This window comes from Perissodus microlepis, chromosome 10 (assembly GCF_051167445.1).
Source record: "Perissodus microlepis isolate ML-2025 ecotype Zambia chromosome 10, ASM5116744v1, whole genome shotgun sequence".
Lineage (NCBI taxonomy): Eukaryota > Metazoa > Chordata > Actinopteri > Cichliformes > Cichlidae > Perissodus > Perissodus microlepis.
Genome location: NC_140470.1, coordinates 24,577,824 through 24,590,941, shown reverse-complemented (window position 1 = coordinate 24,590,941; position 13,118 = coordinate 24,577,824). Strand labels below are relative to the sequence as shown.

General features: G+C 40.2%; 1 protein-coding gene and 2 non-coding genes across 3 annotated transcripts in view; 2 read left to right on the top strand and 1 right to left on the bottom strand.

Moving 5' to 3' along the window:
• nsd1b (nuclear receptor binding SET domain protein 1b) overlaps window positions 1-185 on the bottom strand; it is a 33,735-nt gene extending 33,550 nt beyond the window's left edge. The window contains exon 1 of the mRNA XM_084940779.1: window positions 92-185. The gene's annotated coding sequence lies outside the window, so the exon portion shown is untranslated. The remainder of the gene's footprint in view (window positions 1-91) is intronic.
• A 10,992-nt stretch (window positions 186-11,177) lies between these two features.
• On the top strand, window positions 11,178-11,250 carry trnav-uac (transfer RNA valine (anticodon UAC)). The gene has a single exon. It is a non-coding gene; the product is annotated as a tRNA-Val (tRNA).
• A 392-nt stretch (window positions 11,251-11,642) lies between these two features.
• On the top strand, window positions 11,643-11,715 carry trnav-uac (transfer RNA valine (anticodon UAC)). Its single transcript has one exon. It is a non-coding gene; the product is annotated as a tRNA-Val (tRNA).
• Window positions 11,716-13,118: the final 1,403 nt, after the last annotated feature.

The window sequence follows — 13,118 nt, the reverse complement described above, 5'->3', positions numbered from 1 at the left end:
AGAGGAGGGAAAAAAAACAGGCCACAAAGTGTTAATATATGTTCGATATAAAGTTCACCCAGTCACGGAGAAACTGAACCACAAAGCGCACCTCTGCCGTGCTCTGATGGGGTTTCTGCAGGCTGCTTTGGGTCTTGTCACGGCAGTAACATTTTCTTTAACATGTTGTGCCTCCCAAAGTCACTGTCTTATGAGCGTTTCTGCCACGACAGGAGGGGGACTGAGGCTCTCTTATCCTCTGGTGTGTGTGTGTGTGTGTGTGTCAAACGTACGTCTTGACAGCAAAAACCACAACATTTAATGGCACTTTAACCGTCGACCGTGCTGCTTTGCTTCCAGTTTTTCTTTTTGTGTGCACGTCTGAAGGGAAGGCTTTTCTTCTCTGTCACACGGAGGGGTTGAGAGCTGAAAACAACTGCAGTTCACTCGGCCGGGGAGACATACGAGATTTCTGCCGTGGTGTGTTTGTTTTTTATGGCTGAGGAAATCTCCAGATTTCAAGATTTGTGGGGAGGATGTGTGACTGGGGACACGGAGGATGGTCGGGGGATTGTTTCAGGTGTAAACGAAAAAATACCCCCCCCCACCACCACAAAGACACACACATACACACACCTCTCCACAGTCACCGGGTGGCGATGTGAGAAACGGCATTTACAACCGACATGCCGCAAAAAAGCACTCGCAACCCCTCCTCTGTCAAAAAAACAGTGGGTGGGTCAACTATTGATGTTAAATAAATACACCCTTTAGTCCGATAAGATCATTTCTGAGCCAGCAGAACAAAGAAGAGTCAGATTAATGTACGCTTTCTGCCGTCACACACACTTGGTGTGAGCTCCTCTTTCCGTTTGAGAGGGAGGGGGAAACCCGGACGATTTAGGATGCGTTTTGCTTTTCTGCCTCGATCTTGGCAGGAGTGGTCTGCTGAGAAAGAAAAACAGACTTGTAGAGACAGACAGGAGAAAGGCGAGGGGAGAGACGGGCAGAAAGGACAGGGCCTGCTAAGGGGTTTGCGCAGCGCAGAATAGCGCCGCGGATCGGCACGGTCGCGCAACTCCCGGCGAGCCGCTGTTGGCGTGACTCAACTCGGTTTCACGGTCAGTCTCCGCTTCCCGGACTTTCCACCGCTGCATCATTGCAGGTTCAGGTGCTTTATGAGTCAGAGCTTCCGTTTGCAAATGATTTAAAGTGTGAAAAAGTTGTCAATACTCATTTAATACACCCATGAACTCAGTAGATGCAAGACATGGAAAAATGATTCAGTGATTCAAAAAGACTGGAATTAATATACACACGGTTACAGTTCATTGAAATTGAATCATCAGAAGGATTTTGTGCTTCTGTTATTTTGTCCATCTTAAATGAGAAAAACTATTTCATTAGTCTCAGTCCTGCATTTAAAATGTTCTGTGATTATTTTTGACAAGTTATATTAGTGCTAAATGTTGCTAACCTGTAGCCAATTTCACAACTGTAAAGCACTACATAATATTTTACTATTACGATGTCACAATACAGTATGGTTTGGTCTGTTTGTGCTGTATGTACTATGATGAATTAGAGGAATTAGTACATTTTTGTGGATTCCACGCACTGCTGAGATCCTCCTCCACTGTCGTTTTAGTCTGTTGCTAAGTGGTTGCTGGGCAATTCGATGGCATTACGAAGTAACAATGCGTACGTCAGCTTTTGTGGATATAGATTAGATGCCACTCTCGTGAAATGAAAATGCTACTGTGCATTTATAAGATATTGTGGGTGCATAAACTCATACACGATTGGTAGTTGGTTGCTAGGCAATGCAATAACGCTACAATATGTGATATGGTAGATGAGAACCTTTAGTAGATGTACTTAGATGTATCTGTGTGCCAAGTTTGTTTGCTTAACTCATGATCATGTAGGAGGAGTTGAACACTATTAGCAGACAGAGATGTCATGTATTATATATGATAGTGACATTATCAAACAAAACATAAACTAAACTACAAATTAGACAAATTTTAAACAGCAACTTACTAGTAAGATATACTTCTTGTTTTTATCCCAAAGGGGAATTCCTATGGCAGCTATGACACCACTGTGGTGTCCGTAGCTGTCATTTAATCATTATTTTGATTTGCTTATATGAATAGGGAGTAAAATATTTGTTTGTTTGGCTGATTTTACATGCCTCTGTCATTATATCCTCACACTACCTTCCTTGGGGGTATTTCAGAGAGTTAGAGAGAGATGAGAACCAATTTAATACAAAAGCCTGTTATCAAACAGTTACTAGATGACACAGTTACACAGAAATATTTTCTGTGTGCTCTGTGTTATGTTGATAGAAAAATCTATCAACATAGCAATATGTGAATGACATGAAAACAGAGTCCTTCCAGGTTTTTGGAGTTAATCCTGGAGAAGCAAATGACAAACACAGTGATCGACAGGTGCATATTATCCTCTAATGGATATTACTAGGAGAATAGCCTGATAAATAAAGTTCTAAAAGGTTCACATGTTCTCTAGGAGGGGATTCATATTACATAAAGGTAGAACAAATTATATGGAACTATAATCATTAACTGGGGGGTTGCCCGTTCTGCTGCCATGGAGAAAAAAAAGTAGAAAAATAAGTAAATAAAATAAATGAATTAACAATGGTCAACAGTTAGATAAGTAGGTTACAAAGGTACAAGTACCACTGAGATCAAGTAAAGTCAGCTCTTGTGGGGGTAATGAATACGATCCACTTGTTCCAAATTTGGAACAATTTGATTTCTTAACTGATATGTCAGTTTTTCCATTCTAAATATCTCTAAAGTGATCCCAAACCAGTCATCCAGGGTAGGCTGAACTGGGCTTAACATCTTCGTGTAACTGTTTTCTTACTTGCCACCAAGAGTAATTGCACCAACTTAATCTCACTCCTACGTTCCAGAAAAGGGACCAGACCCATGTATAGAACCTTAAAATCTAGAGGTATTTGAGCGTTAAAGACTGCGCTTAAGGAGGCCTGGACACCCATCCAGAAATCTTTTAACCTGGGACAGTCCCAAAAGACATGGAAATGATTAGCAACAGTCGAGCCACATTGTCTCCAGCATGGCATATGAGCACCTTTATATCTCTCTTGATATGGTGTCTTGAAGTATCTAATAATATTCTTCCAGCCAAGTTCTCTCCAGCTCATGGAGCAGGATGTACACGGAAAAATTATATAATCATTTAAAGTCAATTGATGTAAACTCTCTGGCTACCTCATTTGGTACACCAGTTTGAATGTGAATATCTAATCAGCCATTAATATGGCAGAAGGTCAGAACATTTAGAAATGTAAACATGGTCAGGATGACCTCCTGACATTCAAATAGAGCTAAAAAAAATAATGAAGAAAGGTGATTTGACTGATTTTGAATGTCACATGGTTGTTGGTGCTAAATGGAATGGTCTACTGGGATTTTCCCACACAATCATCTGTAGGGCTTACAGAGAATGGATCAGCAGTTGTCTGGATGAAAATGCTTTCTTGATGCCAGAGTTCAGATGAGAATGGTCAGACTCCCTTAAGCTGAAGGCAAAGAAGACAACAGTAACTCAAATAACCACTTGTTACAAACACAGGTTTGCAGAAGAGCATCTCTGAACACACAACACAATCGAACCTTGAAGCAAACAGGGTGCAGCTGCAAAAGACCACACTGGATGCCTCTGCTGTCAGCTAAAAACAGGAAACCGAGGCTACAATTCAAACAGACTCATCAATGATGATGCAAACATTTTCTTGGGTCGTTTTATGTTTTTAAGTACCAGCTGAGCATCATTTAAACACCACAACCTACAACCTACTAGAGCACCTTTCAGATGTGGTGGAGCAGGAGATCCAAGTTATGGATGTGCAGCCAACAAATCTGCAGCAACTGTGTGATGCTGGACCAAAATCTCTTATGAATATTAAAACTTGTTGAATCTATGCCATTAGAAATTAGGACAACTCTGAAGGGAAAAGAAGGTCTTACGGCATACTAGCAATGTGTGTCTAATATAGTAGTCAGTGAGAATAAGTCCAATATTTACTGGTCTCCACCACCTTCTTAATAAAAACTAAATGCTAGTTCAGACTTTGTGTGTCTGCTGGTTGGTGCTTGGTGAGTTATCAAAAGTACAGTTTTAGTAGTTAATTCTCTGAAAACAAACCACAAAAACTAGTGCTAGATATGAGTGCAATGAGCGGGAACTATGAAAACGGTATACACGTAATTAAGATACACTGTTAAGAATCAAACCGATGGGTCTGCACATTTTTCCACCCTATGAGTTCTTATCTGTGCCATGATATGGTTTCCCTTTGAACTTCTCTTCTTGTTTTTTTCATTTGATTGACTGTTAGACTTTCCCTTCACTTTTTCCCCCTTATTAAACGTATCATCTCTTATGTAAAGGATTTGCAGTTCATCATGCATCAACCAGAGTGGGTGCTTCTCCTGCAGAGCACCACGAGGTTTTCAAGTTTCACTATACATGCAGATTAATAGTGATGAGTAATTTAGTGTGTTACAGATATTTATTTTCCCTGCCTTCACATGACTCAGCTGAAAGACTCTGTGGTTTCTGTTCTGCTAATAAAAGAGTTCACACAGTCATCGCAGTTTTTTCCAAACACGTCAGCTGACCCGAATGAGCTTCTTTAGGTTTAATGGGTTTCACCTGCTTTTAACTTCTTTCAGTATTGGCCTTGAAATCTGAAGCTCAAGGAACAGAACTTGAACCAGTATACAAGCTGGATAGATTTGTATGGGGAGTGATGCTCATAATTGACCTTTTCTTTCTTTTATTTATAAAATAACAGATATTCTTGTCCACGCTGATAGCATCTGAAACCCCAACCCGACTCCTTTACTTTTTGTTTCGATACTTTTGTACTTGTGCCAGTATAGGCCAATTAAACTTAGCCAGGCTTGCTTTTCACCTCGCTGGCAGTCATTGACAGATACAGACATCTAATTTTTCACAAGGAAAAGTTAGATGTCTGTATCAGGAGCATTTTGTCTGCCTATCTCCACTCTCTTCATTCTGTTCGGTGGATTTTTTTCTGCTCTCAACTGGGATCTGCAATCGAAGTTTCGGGATATGAGGCTCATGAAGTAATTGTTGAGAAATTGTGTGTTTACAATAAAACAAATGCCCTTCCTTTTCTTTTTTTCCTGCAGGGCTGAGCACAGGACTTTGTTCTTCCTGTACAGCAGAGGGAGGGATCTCTGTATTTCCCCCTCTTCCTCCCTCCTTTTTTTTGCTGACATTACTGCCTGCATACTCTGACAGCTGACGGGGTGGGCTCAAAGGGTGGCTGTCCTCTGCCAATGTTGGGCCTCTGGGAAGATTGAAAAAATGTTTTTTAATGCATACTTTAGTATCAAAGTCTGGGATGAAATTACTAAATACATACAATGTGGTGCAGAAGCATTTAGTCTCTCCCTCTTATTATTATAAGACAACATATTATTATTTTTGCATATTTGTTACATGTTTCAGATCCTCAACCAAACTTTAATAATAGATGGCCCACTCTCTTTTTGCAGAATTATTTTAATTCAGCAACGCTGGAGGGTTTTCGAGCCTGATTAAGGTCATACCCAAGCATCACAATCTGATTTAAGTCCAGACTTTGACCAGGCCACTCCACTTGAAAACCTTCATTTTGTTGTTTTTTTTTTTCTTTCAGTCATTCAGAGGTGGACTTAGTGGTGTGTTTTGGATCACTGTCCTGCTACATAACCCAAGTCAGCTTGAGCTTCAGAGCACAGTAATGGCTGGACATTCTCCTGGAGGATTTTCTGGTAGAGCTGGTTGATCAATAACCGCAAGTCGTCCAGTTCTTGAATCAGCAAAGGAGCCCCAGGCGATCAAACTACCACCACCATGATTCACTATTGTTATGATCGTTTTATGAAAGGTCGTGTTAGTTGTACGCCAGATGTAATGGGACTTAACCCTTACTAAAAGTTCAGCTTTTATCTCATCAGTCCGCAGAAAATTTTCCCAAAAGTCTTGAGGAACATCAAGATCTTTTTGGCAAATGTGAGATGAGCCTTTGTGTTCCTTTTGATAGGCAGTGGTTTCCTCCTTGAACTCTCCCATCGATGCCATCTCATCCTTGAATCATCAACTCTGACCTTAACTGAGGAAAGCAAGGCCTGCAGTACTTTAGATGTTGCTCTGGGGTCTTTTGTGACCTCCTGAATGAAACATTGGAGTAATTTTGGTAGGCTGGACACTAGGGAAGATTCAGAATTGTTCCAGGTTTTCTCCATTTGTGGATAATGGCTCTCACTGCGGTTCATTGGAATCCCGAAATCTTAGAACTGGCTTCGTGACCCTTCCCAGACTGATAGATGTCAGTGACTTTATTTCTCGACTGGTCTTAAGTTGTTGTGTCCCTCTTTGAACTCTTTTAGCGATCTTTACTTTATAAGACAGGCTCTATTTAATTTTAAGTGATCAGGTCTGGCAGTAATCAGGCTGATCAAATCCCCCTTCATCAGACTGAAAAAGACTCTTTATAAAATTTTTCACAGATTGCATATCACTCCTGTTGTTTTGCACAAGATAAATTCCTCTATTTTTTTTTAGTGCTTTTTGATTAGGGAACATATTTTCACTGCTTCTGGGAGTGGAAATTAATTTCCAGGTTCTGGACATTTATCTCCAGGGAACCTAGTGGAATATTTATAAGCTCCTTCTAATCTCCAGAAAGTTTATCTACATAGTTGGATCAAAGTTTCTCCAACTAGTGTTACTCTTTGATTCTGGAAATTCAACACCCTGCTACATGATAGATTAGATGCTAGTATAAAAGAAAATGATGAGAGGATCTGGTCAGTCTTTTCAGAATATCTCCCTTCAGATTTGGAAAACTTGCTCCTAAAAGGGAAGAATTTTGCTGAATGGAAGTCCTCAGTAATAACACGCAACTTGATGGCTGCTGACCTGCTTACCAGGGTACTGCTTACCCTGAAAAGAAAGACATTGAGTAGATTGGGATGTATGGGGCAGCTAACATACCCCTTTATTTTTTTTATTGGAATTTTTAATTACATGTGCACTTAAAAGTAATTTTTCATTTTCAATAAATATGAATCAATAATTTTGAGTAGGGTTTACCTCGCACGCACATTGTGCTGCAAACTTTAGGTTGTATTTGATGATATTTGTTGAGCTGTTTGAAACTTTTGAAATTACCTGCCAATTATGAATGTTATTCCATTTACACTGACTCATGGTTTGACATGCTAGCCAGAGCCCTCAGATGCTGAAGTCTGGCGACAACTTTATTGACATCAGCAGCATGAACACATCATGGTGATATCGAAAAAAAAAAGGATACATTGAGGTTGTAAGAACCTGTGGGATGACATTATTTTATTATTTTATAAAACTTTTATATAAAAAAAGTTTTATATATAAAACTTTTTAACAGATTTGATTACTCATTAACTGATGGTGCTGGAAAACTGTTCCAGTCCACTTTAACCCCTGGCTTTATCAGTAGTCGGTGCATAAGAGATGGAAGGTGAAGGAAAACCATGAATTCTTCTTAATAGCCAGTAGGGGGTGACTTATTTAGAAGTTAGAAGTTAGATTGTATAGAAGTCTATGGGAAAACATCCTTTTGCTAACTTAATTTATGACTTTTCTTGATGAGTTTATGGCCTCATTCTTGAGTTTCAAGTCTCATTAAATGTGACTGCATGATGATTTTTTAGATTACTGTCAAGATTTGAGTCAAAAAGGATACATTGCTAGAGTAAGCTTGTCCTGTGAGAAGTTACAACAGGCAGCAGTGTTCTTGGTGTTTCCGTCAGACCCAGTGGCAGAGAGCCAGTTAGAAACACTGGAGCATCTCCCTGTGGCCTGCTTTGAACAGTCAAATTAAACAGTGATATCGCAGGTCAACAGCAGTGAGTTCTCAGAGTCCATGCACCAAACATCCATCAAGCATGGACTCTGAGCATAGTCTCACCACTGCATAGTCTCGCTACGAGGCATTCTAAAGAGACACAAAGACGTGTGTATGCAGCCGTTATCTCGCAGGAAGTCATGCAATGTCTTCCTGCTTTTCTACCCGTAACGTCTGGTGACCTGGACAATCAGGACAAAGGCTGTTACCACAGAGGCAGTTAAAGGATGAAAAATAAGTCACAGCCTGGCACCATTACAGTTGAGTTTACCATCTGTAAGTAAGATTTTGGCAAAAAGTGACAAAAGACATAATAAACAAAGATACATTTTAGTTGCTTACTGTGGTTGTGTCCATCTCATACGTACTCTATGGCTGGAGCAGAGAAACAGAAGCTCAGTATAGACCTGAGCAAACTGCAGTGTTAGCCTGTAACTGAAATGAGTTGGATTTGGCCCCGAGAACCTACCAAGCATAGAAGTGAAAAATGGCAGCTTCCCAATAAAGGTCATAAACATTAACAAACACGCAACATTTTCATATGGGATGCAATAAATAGTATTATAGATATCAGTTTAAATAAAGCATTGTTATTACATAATAATTAAATACAATTTTATTTGTTTGATCAGTATTATAGATAAAATATTATAATAAAGTTTGGTTCTGCAAAAGCAAAATACAAAGAAATGAAGAGTGATTCAGGATTTTTGGACAGTACTCTACTAATGTTTTTAGAGAATAAAAAGTGGATGCTGTGATCTCAACAAGTACATTCATTAACCTGGAACAACATCTTTCCACAGACTCATACAACACAAATGTCATCCATGTCCAAGTCGATCAAATCTGTCACTAAAAGGTTTTTATACAAAATATTACAAAAATCAAAGACAGAAATCTCACAATCTTACTGACTGCTTCAACTTAAAAGTATAGGAGTGTATTCAATACTGAATATGTGTGTGTGTATGTGTGTGCACGCACATGCACCTTTGTGCTTGCTATAAGAATTATTCATATTTTCCTAACAAGCATCACATTATACATGTTTTTAATTATCACCTCAGAACAAATTTCTTTATGATCATTGAAACAAAACAAACAAAAAGTGTAAAGACTTCGGAAATCCACCAGGGGGCAGCAAAACAGCGCCCAGTGTTGACGGATCCAACACTCAGAGCTCACACAGTTTCACCAACGCAGAAAAGAGGTCTTAAGTGACTAAAGCGACTAAACAGTGTCAGATCCCGGATGAGATCATGACTATATGAGCAACTTTTACCTGTGCACAAAGTAAGGCCAAACCAACCAACCCAATCTCTGTTTAATGTTTACTATATCTCCGTAGGTTTTGAACTATACAAATATGTTTAAACCCTTCTTGCCCTCTTTATATCAGTTACACACAAACCTTTATCCAAAATGTAATACTTAACACACAAAATTTAGTTGCTTTAAAATTACGTTTGTGCATTTAATTAACTGCGTGTTTCACAGTTAGCCCACAAAAGTATATTGTTATACCATTTATTCTGCCCGTGTTCAATCGCCACTGGAACCTTTTCGTTATGGATACTTTTTATTCAAATGATTCCTTCAGTAGAACCAAAGTCGTTACTGACATACAGAGCACACAAGGGTACAGACATAAACAAGCATATCAGGAAAATCAGACTATGTATCAACCTGTAATAATATTTTATCATTAAAAAAGCAAATTTTATGACAGGATTCAACCCCCCCCCCCCACCTCCTTTATAAAGGAGAGAAACAAATTACAAATTACACAACATTAGATTCCTGTGAACCACACACACACACACACACACACACACACACACACACACACACACACACACACAGAGCAAAGCCTCTTGATTTCAAATATGAGATTTTAGTGAACTGACTGAGCGAGAAAGAGAGATCCGGAGGCCCACGACTGTCTCCCTCCCGGAACTGTGTGTGTGTGTGTTTCTTCCTGTTGTTTCAGATTCCACTTCACTCCCCCACTGCTGCCAATCCATGACCTCTGACCCCAGCTGAACCCAGCTGTCAGCTGTCCTGGCCTGCATGGGACTATCTATCTCATGGATCTAATAAGAAGGTTAGATGTGGCTCCACCACTCGGCCTGGCTGCTAATTTGTCCCAGGGGCCAAGGAAAACGGCTGTGGGCAGGTCACTGACAGAAATCAGATCTCTGTTTTTTTTAGACAAGTGCTCACAGAAACATACGATCCTCTTGCCACATTAACGTGCAGCAGAGTGTAATAAAAGGTTACACCAATCAGCACCTGCTTAAGATCACTTAGGCCTCCTTTGTCCAGCCATAGCAGCTCTGAAGGTGTAATGCGGGGCTGTATCATCCTTTAATGGACCCTCCACAGCCCAGATGTCTGTGATAGGATGTGTTTTCCTGCTAAAAGAGGCCACCTGTTTCAATGTAAGGGTGTATGTGACCTACACCAACACAGGGTGGGAACATGAAAAAAATCTCCTGTTCAAGACTTAAAAAAAAATCATATTATGGAGCACTGATATCAAAATAATACCATAATCCAAAGTTTCCCATAGTGCATCCTGCTGCCATCACCTAACATCAGACATGAGCGTTAATCATGAGACCAGGCCACCTTCATCTGTCACATGCTCACTGGTCATTCATTAGGTGGCAGGATATGTCGTGGTTCCACAGTGTTGTGGGTATCATGTCTGCTTTATATGTGAAAATTATTTACTGTCTGATTATATGTTAAGACATATATGTTTCATGAAGTTTCCAAACCCACTCGTCTAAAGTGCAAGTTGGTGCTAAAGCCCAGCACTGTGTCTACACAAAGACGTGAGGTTGTCCTTGTGCAGGCAGATGTTCCCACAGTCTTCTAAAGACCTGAAAACATTCTGCAATCGCAGTCATTTCCCCCTAGTGGCTGTTAAAGAGAAGGCAGACTTACAAACTAGGTTACTGTTTCAGTTAAAGGTATACTGTTTTCTCCTCTGGTGGTTTTATATTGTCACGTCTGCTTCCTTGCTTCCAGACTAACTAGCCTGACGTGTATGACTGGCTTTGTGTGATCTGTATAGTTGAAAATAAGATAACCTCCACCATAGAGAGTATAAAAGATAAAGCTATGAGGATGCTGCGCACTGTTGGTAAAGTCCGATTTTGAAGCCTTGAATGCAGTAGCACGGCAGTGGTATGTAACGCAGTATGACCTGCCCAGCATGTGTGGTTCCATAGTGTAGTGGTCATCACGTCTGCTTTACACGCAGAAGGTCCTGGGTTCAATCCCCAGTGGAACCAGTGGTTTAGACAATACCAAATGGTGTATCTTTGACCTAGTACAACTGACAATCTTTTCCCTGTACATGTTCTCCAGTCCAAAATATTGGTTTGTTCTAAACATTAGAAACACCAGCTTTGTGTCCAAAACTACACACAAATCAATGCCCATCTATTTAGGCTTTAGGACTTTAGGACTCTATTTAGGCATCCAGTCTTTGTTTACTTCATTGGTGGATATGTATATTGGATGGAAAGGATTGTTCCTCGAGGATGTGTAATGTGCTTACACATTAATTAAAAAACAAGGACCTCAAGTGTTATTCAATACGACCAAACCACCTTTAAATTATGTGTATTGAGCCATGTACACATTTTTAAGGCCATTCATTCAGTGATTTGTCACCTGTAGTGGTTTCATAGTGTAGTGGTCATCGCGTCTGATTTACACGCAGAAGGTCCTGGGTTCAATCCCCAGTAGAGCCATGCTGTTTCAGATGTCTACCACATCCATCGAGTTTAAAGTGTAATCAATATCAGTTGAAGCAGAGCTCATCTTGTACAAGTGCTTTCAGTATTGTTTCATTAAATCAAATAGGAATTTGCGTGTCTTGGTGATGCAAAGACGGCAGTTTCTGTGAAGAACTCTTTCTCATTAGTCATTGAAATGATGGGCCAGTTGGTGGCATATAGTGTGTTGACACAAAAGTACCAGTTGGTTCTAAAGATGAGTCTATGGAGTACTAGCTTTGTGTTCAGTATGAGCAAAAACTACACAGAAATAGAGTTCATCTGTTTAGACTTTAGGACTGCTGGTTCTCATTCAGATTTTGTTTATGTCATTGATGTATATGCACACTGGAGGGAAAGGATAGATTTCTTCTCTGCGAACTTCTATAGGATGCAAAGTTCCCAAAGGGTTCGGCCTTCTCGTTTTGGGGGGAAGGCATATACCCATGGTAGTTCCATAGTGCAGTGGGTATTACGCTTTACACGCAGAAGGTCCTGGGTTCAATCCCCAGTGGAACCAGGTCCTTCTTCAGTGCCTCTTTAAGGAAAGCCAATTAGGCTAAAGTGCAAGTTAGTTCTTGGTCTCCCCATTTTAAGGCTATGCAACTTCTGTTAAATTTAGGTGTTGTACATTCAAGTTTGAAGTATTCAAACTGCTGCTTCATTCCCTGGGGGACGGGGCTATGGCTCCCCACACCCTCCAGCACAGAGGTTCCCAAAGTATGGGGCCCGCCCCCTAGGTGGGCCACAGAGCCATCCGGTGGGGGGGCGCGGCATGGAAAAAATAAAAAAAGAATGCTTGGACACTGCTAGCATAATGGTTTTTGACAGGGCTCCCACAGAAACAGAAAGCAGGAAATGAAGCATCGCCAAATATGTTTCCAAACCAACTTCTTTCCAAGCCAAAGACTAGAAAATATGATGACGCATATCTTCCCTTTTGCTTCACCTGCACAAGCGCCAAAGTAGGTCTCCCCTGCAGAATTGGTTTTCCCTGCGTTGGGAGCACGAGCTGGGCTCTCCAGATCACGGACAAACAGTATCCCACATTCTTGTAATGACTAACTACTCCTGATATTTTGGGGATGTTACTTCTTTATACAGTAAAGTTACAGTGGGATACAAATAATATCAGGCTGATCCTGCCACAATTTGTTCCCCCGGTTCAAATCACAGACAAACAGTATTCCACAGTTATTAATGTTGTTAATTGATAGCAATGTTGAATATTAATACACAGGAAAAAAAACAACTACACATAAAACAGTTACACCGTAACTGTGTGTGTATGTAAGAGTTTAAAAACTGCAGATAGTCAGATTAACAGTAACATTTTGTCTCTATATGCCATTCTGCAATTCATCTCATGTAAACAATAA